This window comes from Camelus dromedarius, chromosome 1 (assembly GCF_036321535.1).
Source record: "Camelus dromedarius isolate mCamDro1 chromosome 1, mCamDro1.pat, whole genome shotgun sequence".
NCBI lineage: Eukaryota > Metazoa > Chordata > Mammalia > Artiodactyla > Camelidae > Camelus > Camelus dromedarius.
The window spans coordinates 117,506,998-117,522,616 of record NC_087436.1 but is presented as its reverse complement, the minus strand read 5'-3'; positions in this window follow the sequence as shown (position 1 = coordinate 117,522,616).

The following is a 15,619-nucleotide window of genomic DNA, read 5'->3' as shown; positions in this document are numbered from 1 at the left end:
TGCTCCGTGCGGCGTCTGAGCCGGGTGGTTGTCACAGGAACTTGCTAATTCCCGACCAGAGCCCTATCCACGACGTGGTCCTGCCTCCCCTTGAGTCCTTGAGTGAAGAGCCTGCACTTTGGGGTTTAGAGTCACGAACCTGCATTTCAGTGCTGCAATGGGACTCAGAGAGCGGTAGTCCAGGGCTGTGGTTCTCCACGTGGGGTCCCGGGACCAGCACATCAGCCTCACCTGGGAACTGGTTAGACATGCAAATTCTCAGGCTCCACCCTAGGCCTGCCGGATCAGAGACTCTGGTTTAACAAGCCCTCCAGGTGACTCCCATGCACACGCAAGTGGCAGAATCCCTGGCTCCAGGTTTGCAAACTGGAACTCCGCAGGCTGCATGACATTAGACACACAGACGTGTTTTGCTTGTTGGCATTTTTAAAAATTGCTTCAACTGGAATTACTGAGAAGCAGGAGATCTCACAAGATATCCAGATTTCGTGCTTTCTTCTGGAAAACTGAGTGATAACAACAGAGGCATTTCTAGAGGACAAAAGTCAGCTGCGTAGGGATGAGGGCTGCCCGCCGTCCATGCCCCCATTTGCCGCCGATGGGTTTGTGCTCCACTCACGGGTGCTACCTCTTCAGCTTGGCCCTTGCAGGTACTTGAGTTTGAGACCCTAATCTGACCTAATACCTCGTTTTACAGACGGGGATACTGAGGAACAGACAAGGGAGTGAGCATGTTCCGATGTGTTTGCTGGGTGACCTCGGCATCTCAGAAGCCTTCGCGGGTACGTGAGGGAAACAGAGGTTCATCAGGGGCACCCGGGAAAGCTGTGCTCCTAAGAAGTCAGCCCTGAAATTAGACAGTCTCAGTGGTACCACGGCCACTCAGGAGAAGGTGAGGGAAGATGGGGCAAGGCCATGGAGAGGGAGGGGAGGGAGAGACACAGAAGGTAGTCAGGGGATGGCTACGACAGCACCAACAAGAGACAACAAGTGTTGCCGGGGATGTGAGGACATTGGAACCCTTCGAAGCCACTGGTGGGAATGTAAAATGGTGCAGCCACTGTGGAAGGCAAGGCGACGGCACCTCGAAAAGGTAAATAAACATAGAATGACCGTATGGTCCAGCAGTTCCACTCCTAGGTATGCACCCAACACACGTTCACACAAAATGAGGACACAGACGTTCTTTCCAACATGAATTATACAAGCTGAAAAGTGGAAACTGCCCAAAGGTCCACCAACTGATAGAGGAATAAACAAAATGTGGTCTCACTGTGCGATGGAATATTACTCAGCCATAAAAAGAAATGACATTGGTGCAGCCACTATGGAAAACTGTATGGAGATTCCTTAAGAAAACTAAGAACAGAGTCACCATGTGATCCAGCAATCCCATTCCTGGGCATATATCCAGGGAAAACTAATTTGAAAAGATACATGCACCCCAATACTCATAACAGCACTATTTATAATAGTCAAGACATAGAAGCTACCTAAATGTCCATCAGCAGATGACTGGATAAAGAAGATATGGAATAGAATACTACTCAGCCATAAAAAAGAATGAAATAATACCATTTGCAGCAACATGGACAGACCTAGAGATTATCACATTAAGTGAAATCTGATAAAGACAAATATCGTATGATATCACTTATATGTGGAATCTAAAAAAATGACACAGAGGGAGGGTATAGCTCAGTGGTAGAGCACATGCTTAGCATGCACAAGGTCCTGGGTTCAATCCCCAGCACCTCCAGTAAAAAATTAAAAAATAAAAATAAACCTAATTACCTCCCTCCCAAAAATGTTTAATAAAAAAATTACTAAAAAATAAAAAATTTTAAATGATACAAATGAACTTATGTACAAAACAGAAACAGACTCACAGACATAGCAAACAAACTTATGGTTACCAAAAGGGAAGGGTGGGGGGAAGGGATAAATTGGGAGTTTGGAATTAGCAGATACAAACTACTATATAGAAAATAGATAAACAACAAGGTCCTGCTGTACAGCACAGGGAACTACATTCAGTAGCTTGTAATAACCTATAATGAAAAAGAATATGAAAAGGAACATAGATATTTGTACAACTCAGTCACTATGCTGTACACCAGAAATTAGCACAACATTATAAATCAACTGACCTTCAATTAAAATTTTTTAAAAATGACACACTGATGCTGGGGACAGCATGGATGAGCCCTGAAAACATTGCACAGAGTGAAAGGGATCAGTCACAAGAGACCACATGTTGCATGATCCCATTTATGTGAAATGTCCAGAGTAGGCAAATTCACACAGGAAGTAGGTTAGTGGCTGCTCGGGGATGGGGGTGGGAGTAGAGGAATGGGTGTTGACTGCTAACAGACTTGGGGCTACTTTTTGCAGTGAGGAGAATATTCTAGAACTAGTGGTGATCATTGCACTACTCTGTGAATGTACTGAAAACCAGTGAATTATATGCTTCAAAATGGTGAATTTTATGGTATGTGCATTATACGTCAAAAGAAAAGGGGAAACAGGTCACACAACAGCTGGCGCATCAGCGGTTGGGGAAGGGGGAGAGTGAGCAGGGGGTAGGGACAGAATGGTTCTGAGACATAATAATATGAATTGGTAACACTTGTATAGCGCTGGCACAGCAGACACTGTAGGAAGACTTTGCAATGTGTATGTTCACATCTGACTGAAGCATTATGCCGCACACCAGAAACTGACACATTGTAAACTGCCTATACTTCAATAGCAATGTATATATACATATACAAAAAAAAGACTTCACATACGTCCACTCATTTAAATACCGTACTTGCAGTGGACAAATGTGTAGGTCCTATGGTTAGAGCCCTTTTTCAGGTGGAGAAACTAAGACAGGTCCAGAGAGTGACAGGCTGGGACTCAAATCCAAGGAGTCACCTGCTCCCCCACCATGTTGGCCGGCTTGCCTGACACTTTGGCTGTGCGTGTGCAGGTGTGTGCTTGTGTATTGTGTGTGCATGAGCCCATGTGTGCATATACATGAATGCATGTGTGAATTGCATATGTGTGGGCGCATGCGTGTTCATGCTTCCATGTGCACGTGTGTTCATGGACACACACATGCGTGTATGCATGTGTCATTTGTGTGTGTCTCTTGCACACCCATGACAGGAACCTGAGGGCCTGTTAGGCCAGGGTGGGATGGATCTGGGTTGAGAGAATAAAAGCCCCAGAGGAAGTCAGCCGGTGCCTGAGGGCAAGATGGACAGACACTGGGATTTGGGAGCAGAAGCAGGCCTGCCTTTGCCTGCCCTTCCGAATGAACTTCAAGACCCACTGAGGGGCAGCGCCTCCAAGACCTCACCCCACTCCCCAGGGTGAGACTCACCTCCCCCGTTCCCCCCACTGCCCAGCACAGCGAACACCGCAGCCTGGGGGCTCAAACAACAGACACATTCTCACCGTCCTGGAGGCTGAAGTCTGAGATGAAGGTGGAAGCATGGATGGCTTCTCCTGAGGTCCCTCTCCTTGGCTCCTGGGTGACCACTGTCTCCCTGCATCCTCACGTGATCCTCCCTCTGTGCACGTCTGTGTCCTCATCTCTTCTTCTTATAAGGACCCCAGTCACATTGGATCAGGGTCCACCCTCGTGACCTCATTTGACCTTAATCACCTCTTTAAAGGCTTTATCTCCAAAAGCAGTCACATTCTGCGGTCCTGGGAGTTAGGACTCTAACATATGAAATGTGGGGGCACACTTCAGCTTACAGCACTCCCACAGAGGAATGTTTCAGAAAACAGCTTGGCCTTCAGAGCCAGACAGGCTGAGGCTCAACCTGGATGTGGTCACTTTCTAGCTGTGAGTCAGACTGTTTCCCCTTCCAGACGCCCCGTTTCCTCCTCTGAACCATCATCATGGGTCATCATGCGAATCCAATACGATGCCCTCAGGCTTCTGCAGCTAACGGTACCGGGTGCACAGCAGGTGCTCGATAAATAACACTCCCCGCAAGGGGGTCACCCCTGCTTCCGGTGCTGAGGCTGCCAGGGACAGTTCCTGGGTGGGGGCTCTGCAGAGGCCCATCACACCCTCCGCGGGCCCTGGGACGGAGGGAGTCCCCGCCGTTGGCTGCCGTTACGCCGTAGGCTTACCAAGGTGGAGTATGCGCTCAAGGTGGCACGGCTGGGAGGTGGGGCGGGGAGCGGGGGTGCGTCTGTGTCTCTGCAGTGTCTGTGCCCACTTCATTCCTCCCCTGGGTCCTGTGAGCCCGGAGAGGGCAGAAATGGGGGCTGATCTAGCTGTGAGTGAGGGCCCCCCTGTGGAATATATTCTTCATAAATGGAGCTTTGATTGCATCAAAGACACTTGAAACAGGCAAGAAACAGGCTGGGGGAGATGGAGGGCCGTGACGTTGATTTTGTTCTCTGGGTCATCTTGGCTTCTGAAGATTGTTTTTAAACCTCTAACAGTGCCCCTCGATTGTGAAATGAAAATATTTTTCCAGCAAGAGCTGCATCCATCCACGTGGAATGGGAGGTGAGGTGGACAACCGCTCAGGCTCAGCCACTTCCCGCCTCACCCCGCATGGAAGGAGATGAGATTTATAAACGATACGGCTAATTGTGTTTTTCTACAAGATTAATTTTATTGTCCCATTATCTGCTCCTTCTGAATCCATTCAGGGGTGGATTATGTCTTAGCTTCATCTCTGGAGCTCTCGTTAATAATTAGGTCACCTTTGAGCTGGGAGCCCTGGATGGCCCAGGCCAGGGAGACTTCGGCTAGAACGGAAGCCCTTAGTGTGGTACAGTGTTCTCACTGCTAATGTCAGAATGCCCTCGGGCCAGAGGGACAGCGTGCTTAAGCGGACCTGCATTTGTTTGGGCTTTACTAGCTGGCACTGTGCCCCGGGCAGTTTTCCTTGTGAAACCTCACAGCTGCCTGGGAGGTCAGCACTATTGTCCATGTTACAGAAGAGATGCTGAGGGCCACCTCCGCAGGATGGTATAATTTGAAATTATGTAATGCAGATTCTAGCCAAGTGCAGCCGGCCCCAGAGCCCAGGTCCCGTGGGAACCTCCCTCCAGAGTTTAGAGAGTTGGAGGATACAGTTCCAGTGTCCTGAGATCTAAAAGCTAAACCAACTGGGAACGTTTCTAACAAGATGCCTCCAATACATTGTCACTGGTTATTTCTCCTTTTTTTTTTTTTTTTTTTTGATTGCTAAAAGGTGGTGGAAGAACTGGAGATCTGGATACAGGACCGTTGACTAAGCACCAGCTGTGTGCCAGACAAGCCTTATCCTTATCTTTGTGCATCAACATAATCCTAAAAGAAGGAAATCGTAGTTTCTTCTGTTTTCAAGATAAAGCGACACGGATGTTGGAGCCAGACACTGAATAAGGGGCTCTCTCATTGGGACCCAAACAATACATGTTGGACGTTCAGGAAGTTTATGAACTTTCAGTGACAAGCGACGCTGTCATGAACATCTCTGGGCACATACCAACCTCTGTGCACAACTGTGATGATAACTATTGGTACAGGAATTCCTGTACAATGTGTTTGATCTACTGTCTAACAGAGAGACTGGAAAGCTGAATGCTTGGTTTTCCATGCTCTTTGCAGCTAGGGAGACCATGACACCCAGTGCTGACCAGTGAGTGCTCTGTGCAGTCTTCCCTGAGTGTCGTAGGAAACCTTTTGTTTTCCTGCTGAAGAGGGACATAGGCTGGCAGGACTCTTCATCCTTCTTCCTGCCAAAAATGTAAAAATGATGTCTGGAGCCACAGCAGCCTTCTTCTGTCCATGAGGCTCCAAGTCTGAGGATGGAAATCAACCCTTAAAGTGCAGTCATCTTCAAAATGGCTACACTGCCCCAGCAACCAAACACTCCTTATTATCAAAAAAAAAAAAAAAAAGGCAAAGCCTAATTTGCTGAATCCTTGTTGGGGCAGGATTTCTGTTCCTTGAAGTGAGCACGTTCCTACCTCACAGGCTCAGAGATAGGCTGATCCTCACAGGGTCAGCGTACCAGATGTGGACTATTTCCAACATCCATTCTCCCCTTCTTCTGTTGTAATAAAAGGTCCTTCCAAGCACTTGTCTATTCCGAGTAAAATCACCATTGTCTCACTTCCCTTGTGGCACGGCGTGGTCTTGTAAGTAAGCTCTGGAGACGGGGAGAAAGGCAGAAGTGTTGTGTGGCAGCTCCTAGTAACCTTCCAGAAGGGACAGTTGGGGCCCACTTCTTGCCTCTGTCTCCTTTGTCCCTTCCTCCCTCCTGTTGCCTATTATGTGGTTACCACTGTCTTGGACCACAGGGATAAGGGCCCTGGCCACAATGATGTTGCAGGGAGTTGGACGGAGCTGGGGCCCTGAGGACCTCACAGCTGAGCCCCCTCCTGCCCTGGTCCACGCACCTCCAGACTCTGTCCCCAGCTCTCTTCTTCGAGCCACTGTTGGGTGGGATTTTCTGTCACAGTCAAAGCTAGTCCCAGCTGTATTCCTCTCCTGCAGTTGCTATAATAAACTGCCGGTAACCTCATTGGCTTCAAACAATACAAACTGACTCTCTCATGGTGTCATAAACCAGAAGTCTGAAATCAGCTTCACCAGGTAAAGTCCAGGTGCTGGCAGAGCTGGTTCCCTCTGGAGGCTCTCGAGGAGAATTTTTCCCTTGCCTTTTCCACCTTCTCGTGGCCTCCTGTGGCCCTCAGTTCAGGGCCCCTTCCTCCATCTTCGAAGAGCACTCCTCCAGTTTCTGCTTCCATCACCCCGTCACCATGTGTGCTCCTCTGTCCCAGCCCCTCCTGCCCGTGGCTCACAGGGCCACTGCCATCACACGAGGCTTTCCTGATGATCCAGGGCGATTGCCCACCTCTAGGCTCTTGGCTTGATCACATCTGCAAAGTCCCTTTTCCCTACGTGCCATTCACAGCTCCTGGGGACCAGGACACGGACATGTTTGGAAGGACATTACTCAGCTACCACACTGTTATGGCCTGAATGCTGTGTCCTCTGCCGAATTCACGTGCTGAATCTCTAATTCCCACAGTGACTGTATTTAGAGAGAGAGCATGTGAGGAGGTGACAAAGTTCAAATGAGGTCATAAGGGTGGGGCCCTAATCCGATAGGGCTGGTGCCCTTGTGAGAAGAGGAAGAGACCCCAGAGTGTCCCCTCTCTCTCCACCACATGAGGACGCAGTGAGGAGGCGGCCGCCCGCAAGGCAGGAAGAGAGCCCTCGCCAGAAACCGATCTTGCTGAACCTTGCTCTGGAGCATCTGGCCCCCAGAACTGTGAGAAATACGTTTTTGTTGTGTAAGCCGCCCAGTTCATGATACTTTATTGTGACAGCCCAAGCAGATTCATACACTCACCAGCTAATCCGCTTGTAACTTGCTCGTGGTCACCAGGTCGGTGGGGAGGGCACAGGTAGGATTCCAGCCTGGGTCTCTTGCCAAAGCCTGCACCCCGCAGTGGCCAGCCTCTGACTGCAGCCGAGCCTTGGGGGCAGGCAGCATCCTGAGGCCTGAGCACCACTTTGGTGTTTCAGAGATTCAGTCGCACTGTTACATGGTCAGAGCATCTGACAGCACGTCTATTGTCAGACAGATGCAGCAGGTAGAGTTTAATAACAGGCGTCTGAGGATTGAGGGTTTCCCTCCATCGCTGTGAAGAACTACACTGAACCCCCTAAAGCCATAAAGTGATGCCCGCAGTGTATGTTAGCCGAGGTCAAGTCACGCTGCAGTAATAAGTGACCCTAAAATCAAGGACGCTCCTGTTTACGTCCACCGTGGGTCCCTGTGGTTCTGCCTGCATCCTCTGTACTCCAGAACACGAAGGAAGCAGCAGCCCCTCTCTGGGACATGCTGATCTTGGAGCAGAGAGAAAAGAGAGCTGCCCAGATCGCATGATGGCTCTTAAATGCCCTTGTCAGGAGGGGCGCGTGTCAACCCACTCACATTTCATTGGCCGAGCAGATCATATGAGAGGCAAGGAGACTCCACTCTAGAACTGTGAGAAAACATGCTTCTGTTGTTTACGCCCCCCATCTGTGGGACTTCGTTAGGAACTGAACACACTGGGCTGTAGAAAAGTATTGGCAGTTTTAATTTTGGTAGAACTAGTATAAGCTTTTCCCAGAGCTGGATGACTGCTGTTATATGGAAAACAGGACCTTGATTTGAAAGCTGATGAGCTCCCATTACATGCCCCTTGGGGGTATTTGAGAAGAGGGATGGGGATCAGTCAGGGGTGAACCTAATCCCAGCTGGAACCCAATTTCAACCCATTTCTCACAACGGTCAACAGTTTGCTTAACCAGAGCGTTCTATTTTCCCAATCTGTAAAATGGGACGAATGTTCTCAGTGATGGATTGCTGTGAAGGCTAGCTCGGATTCAGCGGCTCAGGGTAAGTGTTATTAAGCAGACCCTTGGTCTTCGTGATCCACCAGCCCTGACTCAGTCACCCTACATGGCCGCCTTCATTCCTTCATTCATTTATTCACTCAACAAATCTAACTGAGGGTCTCATTTTACGAGCCGGGCACAGCACATGGTATCGGGGACACAGAGGTGAGTAGACGCTGCCTCTGCTCTCCAAGTGCTGTCACAGAAATCCAGTTTCCCTCTCAAAAGGGCCGGCCAGTCTCTCCCACAGAGAAAGGTGGAAAGATCTCGGGCTTCCAAGCTGGAGCCCTGCTCAGCTCCGTGCCTCCCCACCGTGGGGCTGAGCACCCCGCTCCCTCAACCATGAATCAGGGGCCTCACTCCTTGATCTGCCCTCGCAGGCCTGCCACCTGGTGGGGACGAAGTGGTGCCTACTCAGCGCTTAGCAGACTCAGAAGCACTGTCTACACTGCAGGAGGCACCATTTTTTTCTGGGTGGTGATCATACGTCTTAGCCTTTACTGAGCACTGACCGTGGATCAGCCCTATCCTCGGTGTGCCATGTGCATTCTCCCTCGTGATTTTTTACCACATCCTATAAAGTGATGACTATGAGTGTCTCCAGTTTACGGACGAGGATACACAGGTGCACAGAGGTTCCCTGCAGGCCGGTGCCAGCCTTCCGTAACTGCAGTTATCGAAGCACTATACTGAACCCCCTAAAACCAAGTGGTTGATGGTTGGTAACGGCTTAATCCAGTGTCAGGGGACCGGCAGGACCAGCCAGGGTACGAGCCACAGCCACAACCCTGGGGGTGGGAAGGAGGATTTGGATTCTACAGTAAGGGAGCGATTTTTTAGGCTATGAGATTAAAAAAGAGGACTCACACAGGTGCACTCTCCCCAGCGAGGAAGAATGGATGACCAACCCACGAGTTCCCAAACCATTGAGGAGGCGGCACTTACCATAAGGCATCAGGAGGTTCAGGAAGGTGAGGCGTGCCTGCGGCTTATCCAAGTCGATCCGTGCAGAGACACCTGCCAGCCTCTTGGAAATGCTTAACAAGCGCAGAGATGTTCATTGCTCCTGGAGCATCATTTCACCCATGGCTAACTCTGAGCGCAGGCCAGAGCTTCTAGCTGGACCCAATCTTGCTAATAAAACAGCGTCTCCCGGAGCCAGCCCGGCGGGAGCCCGGCTGCTGTCCGGGTCGGCCCCGGTGACCCGGAAGCTTCCACTAAGCTCTGTGGGGCTCCTGTGTCAGCAGCAAACATCACCTAAGTGGCTTCTACTCACAAAGATGAAAAGCCACGGTCTGACCGACTAGCGAGCACCATGGAGGTGCAAGGACCAGGCTAAATGCAACACATTTAGTCTGGGCACTTACACCAATTGTTGTGTTGAGCTTTTCAACGCGCATTATTATCTCATGATGACATCACGAAGGAGACGACATTATCCTCATTTTACACCAAAGACAGTTTGGGTTCAGAAAGCTTGGGTGAACTTGCCCACGGTCATGCTGTTCACAAGAGGTAAATCTGGGATCTGAGCTGAGGGGTCCTCTGCATCCCACCCCCCACCCTCCAGTTCCAAAGGAGATCTCGGAGGGGCCCTGCGGCTGTAACGTCCTACCAGACAACGGGCCCATGAGTCAGAGGTATCTCTTGTGAGAAGTTCAAAAGCCTTGTGTGTTAGTTTCCTATGGCTGCTGTAACAAATTACCCCAAACTGAGTGGCTTAAAACAACAAATGTATTCTGTCACCGTTCTGGAGACTAGAAGTCTGGAATCAAGGCGGCAGCTCCCTCCAAAGGCTCTCAGGGAGAACCCCTCCTTGCTCCTTCCAGCTTCTGGTGGTTCCAGGTTCCGTGGCGTGGCTGCACCATTCCTTTCTCTGCCTCCGCCTGCACTTGGCCTTCTCCTCTGTGTCTGTGTCTTTTCCTCTTCTGTCCCTTATAAGGATACTGGTCACTGGACTCGTGGCCTACTCTAATGAGGATGATCTCATCTCGAGAGCAGTAACTTAATTACGTCTGCAAAGACCTTTTTTCCAAATAAGGTCCCATTTACAGGTGCCATCTGTTGAGATGTGCAGATACCTTTTGGGGGTACCATTCAACCACTACACTTTGGGCAATGAGAAAGCATCCTTTCCTGCACCCCCTTGAGGAAGGAGTATGACCCTCCTGGCATCCTAGGGAGAATGAACATGATTGTGGAGGGACTTAGAGGGAAGAACCTTTATTCACTCACAGTTCTATGGGAGCAGAAGTCCAAAATCAAGATGTCCCCGAGGCCATGTTCCCCATGAGACTCTGGGAAGGGTCCTTCCTTGCCCTTCCTAACCTCTGCTTGGCGGCAGACCCTTGATGTTCCTTGGCTTATGTCTCTACCTCTGCTGTCACACGGCCTTCTCCCGTGTCTGTCTCTTCTTCTTAGGAGGACACCAGGCACGTTGGATGAGAGGCCACCGTAATGACCTCATCTTTACCTGACTACATCTGCAAAGACCCTACTTCCAAATAAGATCGCACTCACAGGTTCTAGGGGGTAGCACTTTAACACATCTTTTGGGGGGACACAGTTCAACCGGTAACACTAGCTGGTACATCAAATGAACTTTCGTCCCCACCCCTCCTCCCGACTACCTGCGGCCAAGAGTAGATTATCTGACTCAACCTCTGTCCCAACTTCCTTCTTATGTACTTCCCTTAGACAGCTTTAGACAGGATTTAGACGGCTTCAAAAAAAATCTATACTTACCAGACCCGCTTCAGCTAGGGTTCTGGATGCAATTTACATTCCATCAGTGTTATGGGCTGAATTGGGGCCCCTCTAAAAATTCATATGTTCAAGTCTCAATCCCCATTGTATCTCAAGATGTGATTGCATTTAGAGATTAGAGGTCATTGATGTTTAAAGAAGTAATTAAGGTAAATGAGGTCACCGGGGCGAGGCCCTAATCCGATATGATAGTGTCCTTATGGAAGAGGTTTGGACACAGACACACACAGAAGGACAACCACGTGAGGACAGCAGGAGAGGGTGGTCACTTACAAGCCAAGGGGAGAGGCCTCAGAAGAAACCAACTCTGCCGACACGCTGACCTCGGACTTCTAGCCTCCAGAACTGTGAGACAGGAAATTTCTGTTATTTAAGCTGCCCAGTCCGGGGTCCTTTGCTATGGCGGCCTGGGACATGAATACAACCAGTCAGAGGCACCTGCACGAGTCTTGGGCTTGGACCGAATTAAGTGGAGGGGCAGTGTGCTCCTGGAGCCTGCAGGAGGTGGGACAAGGTCCTTCCATCACCGTCCTCCTGACTGGGGCTCCGTCGTGGTTTTCTCGATGACCCGGTTCAGTGGGGCTGCCCCTGAAGTCACTCTTTATCCTTCAGCTGTTCCAAGGCTGTGTGTGCTTCTGAGTCCCTGCATTAAACAGCTCTCTGCCCACAGTGGCAGGAGTGATTTTTGTCCAGCACCTGAGTACTGTCTGATACACGGCTTGCCCCTCAGTCTTCGCCATGGAGGCTGACGCACAGCTGATACTTAGAAATCCCCAGTGATTCTGCTCCTTCCCTCACTAGCCCTCCTCCAGCCTGTAGGCAAAGCTTGTCACTTCTACCGCCAAACACAGCCCCAGGCTGACCTCATCACACTGTCTCCATGGCTACCCGCCAGTCTACCCATCACCGTCTTTGCCTGGTACCCTCCCTGCCTCTGCTCTTACCCCCTGTAGTCCATTCTCCAAACAGCAGCCAGAGGGCCTTCTTTTCTGTGATAGCACACTTTTGTTGAGTATCTTTCCATGTATTTGCCATTCATATATTTTCCTTGGTGAAGCGTCTACTCAAGTTTTTGCTCATTTAAAAAACTGGGTTGCTTATTTTCTTCCTGTCACCTGAATATTGTTATTCTGAATACAGGCCATTTGCCAGATGTGTGATTTGCAAATATTTTCTACCAGTCTGTGGTTTTTCTTTTCATTTTCTTAAAAGTTTCTTTCAAAGAGTGAAAGTTTCTAATTTTGATAAAGTTTAATTCATAATTTTTTTCTTTTATTGATAGTGTTTGATACCTAAAAATTCACTGTGAAACCTAAGATCACAAAGATTTTCCCCTATACTTTCTTCTAGCTATTTTATAGTTTTACATTTTACACACATGCCTATGAACCATCCTGAGTTAATGTTTTTGTATAAGGTGTGAGGTATAAGTTGAGGTTCATTTTTTTGTATATGAATGTACAATTGTTCCAATAATCTGTTGAAAAGCTTATTATTTCTCTATTAAATTGCCTTTGTACTTATGTCGAAAATCAATTAAATATCTGATAAGTGACTTGTATTTAGAATATATAAAGAAGTCTTGCAACTCAGTTATAAAAAGACAAATAACCTAACTAAAAATGGGGGAAAGATCTAAATAGACATTTAGATCCGAAGGAGATACACAGTTGGCCAATAAGCACATGAAGAGATGCTGAGGATCATTAGTGACCAGGGAAATGCAAATTAAAACCACCTTGAGATGTCACCTCACATGTACCAGGAGGGCTATAACCAGTAACAAGTGGTTGGCCCAGATGTAAAGAAACTGGAGCTCTCACTCACTGTTGGTAGGGATGGAAAATGGTGCAGCCATTGTGGGAAACAGTCTGGCAGGTCCTCAAAATGTTAAACAGAGTTTCCATATGACTCAGCGATTCTATTCTGAGGTATATATATCCAAGAGAATAGCAAGGTAGATCCACACAAAAACCTGTATATGAATGCTCATAGCAGCATTGTTCCTAATAACCCCAAAGTGTACACAGCACAAATGCCTATCAACCGATGAACCCATAAATAAAACAGCAAATCCACACAACAGAATATTATTCACCAGTAAGAAGGAACAAAGTACTAACCCATGCCACAGCGTGCGTGAACCTTGAAAACTATGCTGAGGAAAGAAGGCCAGTCACAAAAGACCACCTAGTGTATGATTCATTTATATGAAATGCCTAGAATTGGCAAATCTATAGAGATTTGTAGATTAGTGGTTGATTAAAGCTTAGTTGGGGACAGGATGATGGCTAAAGAGTACAGAACTTCTATTTGAGGTAATGAAAATGTTCTAAAACTTACTGTGGTCATGGTTGCACAACTCTGTGAATATACTAAAACCATAGAATTTTATGCTTTAAATGGATGAATTGTACAGTATGGGCAGTATACCTCAATAAGGCTTTCACCAAAAATAAAAATTAATAGACCATATATTTTTGAATCTACTTCTCAACTCTATTCTGTGCCACTGAACAGAATCTTTTCACCAGCAACGCAGTATTTTGATTACTGTACCTTTTTTTAAGTCTTGAAGTCAGGCAGCACCACCCCCAGATTTGTTCTTCTATTTCAAAGTTGTTTTGGCTATTTTAGTTCCTTTGCCTTTCCATAGAAATTTTAAATCAGCTTGCTAATAACTACAAAAACTCCTGCTCAGATGATGACTGGGATACAGTATATATCAGTTTGGAGGGAACTGACATTTTAACACTATTGACTCTTCTAATCCATGAATGTAGTATATTTCTCCATCTATTCAGATATACATTTTAGTTTCTTTCACCAGTGTTTTGTACTTTTTACATACAGGTCATGCACATGTATTGTTATATTAATACCTAAGTATTTATTTTGCAGGAAAGTAATTACAAATGGGGCCTCAGTAGGTGCATACATCACCCTGCATGCCTCCCCCCAGGGGAGCTCCTCTGTCCCCTACCAGCCACCTTCCCCCTCCTTGCCTCATCTCTTCAGGCACCCCCCCTCCAGCCCCCAGCATTCCCATTCTCTGCCACATGATCTCCTACACAACCCTCAGAGCCCAGAATGACTGCCACTCCACCCCAAGCTATTGGCCTGACAGCCCCGTTGTTGAGTCATCTCTCCGGGCCCTAGGAATGTGTCCCTGTGTTTGCTGCTCACTCACTGCACGCCAGATGCTCTTCTAAGTAGCTCTTAGATCACCACTTTGACTCCAGTGAAGCTGCCAACATCCAATTATTTCTGACTTGCAAAAATGGCAATTTAATATGATTCAACCTAAATACTTTGGTTAATCCTTTAAAAGCTGTATAAATTAGGTGCTATTTACAAGTGAGGAAACTGACACTTAGAAGGCTGAGAAACTTGTACCTATCCCAAAGCTCACATATTAATTTCCTGAGGCTGCTGGAACAAACACAGCAAACCGGGTGCTTTAACACAACAGAATTTATTCTCACTGTTCTGGGGGCCAGAAGTCCCCCAGAAGTCAGGGTTTGGGTAGGGCTGTGCTCCCTCTGAAGGCCTTAGGAGAGGGTTCTTCCTACTTCCTCTGGCTTTGGGAGTGTCAGCAGTCCTTGGCTCCCTCAGCTTGGACTGCATCCCTCCCATCTCTGCTTCAGCCCCACACCTTTTCTTCTGTCTCAAATCTCCCTCCTGCAAGGACCCTTGTTGTTGGACTTAGGGTCCACCTGGATAATACAGGATTATTCCGTCTGGAGAGCGTTAACCTAATCACATCTGCAAAGAGCCCTTTGCCAAATATGGCAGCAGGCAGAGGGTCCAGCGACTGGGACGTGGACACCTTTCTTTGGGGCCGCCATTCAGCCCATGGGATGCTCATCGGGTGTGGGACGCCTGGTCCCACGCTTCCAGCCGCGGCCCCGGTGCTGGGTTAGAACTCGCTCTGGTACCACTTCCCCACCCAGCTTCCGCTGTGCTCATGGGACACCTGCCCAGCCCCCATGTGGGGCTCAGCTGTGGTCCCAGACCCAGGCCCTGAATAACCCAGCAGCCTCTCCCTCGCTCTCCTGAGTGTTTCTCCCACAGGTCCCATCGCGGGGCCCCAGGCACTTGTGAGGTATTTCTTACTCCTCTCATTTTTCAGCATAAAACAAGCCAAAGGAGAAACATTCACTGCTTCTTGTCAAAGGGTTCTACAAACCACGCGCGGGAGGGTCCACGTTGACAAGTGCATGTCTCTTGGAGGCACAGGTTTGATCAGCAAGCATTTCTCAGGCACAGTTGGGTGTGAGGACATGAGAAGGAGGCCACTGAATCCTGACGTGGGGCCCTCACTTATGAGGGGGGTGCGCGGCTCCCCAGAGAACCATAATCAGAGGCAGAGGCAGCCTGCTCAGATGAGAGAATGGAAGTTCTGAGGCGGCGAACCATTTCTAGAGAAAGGGCCAACACTCCATCTCC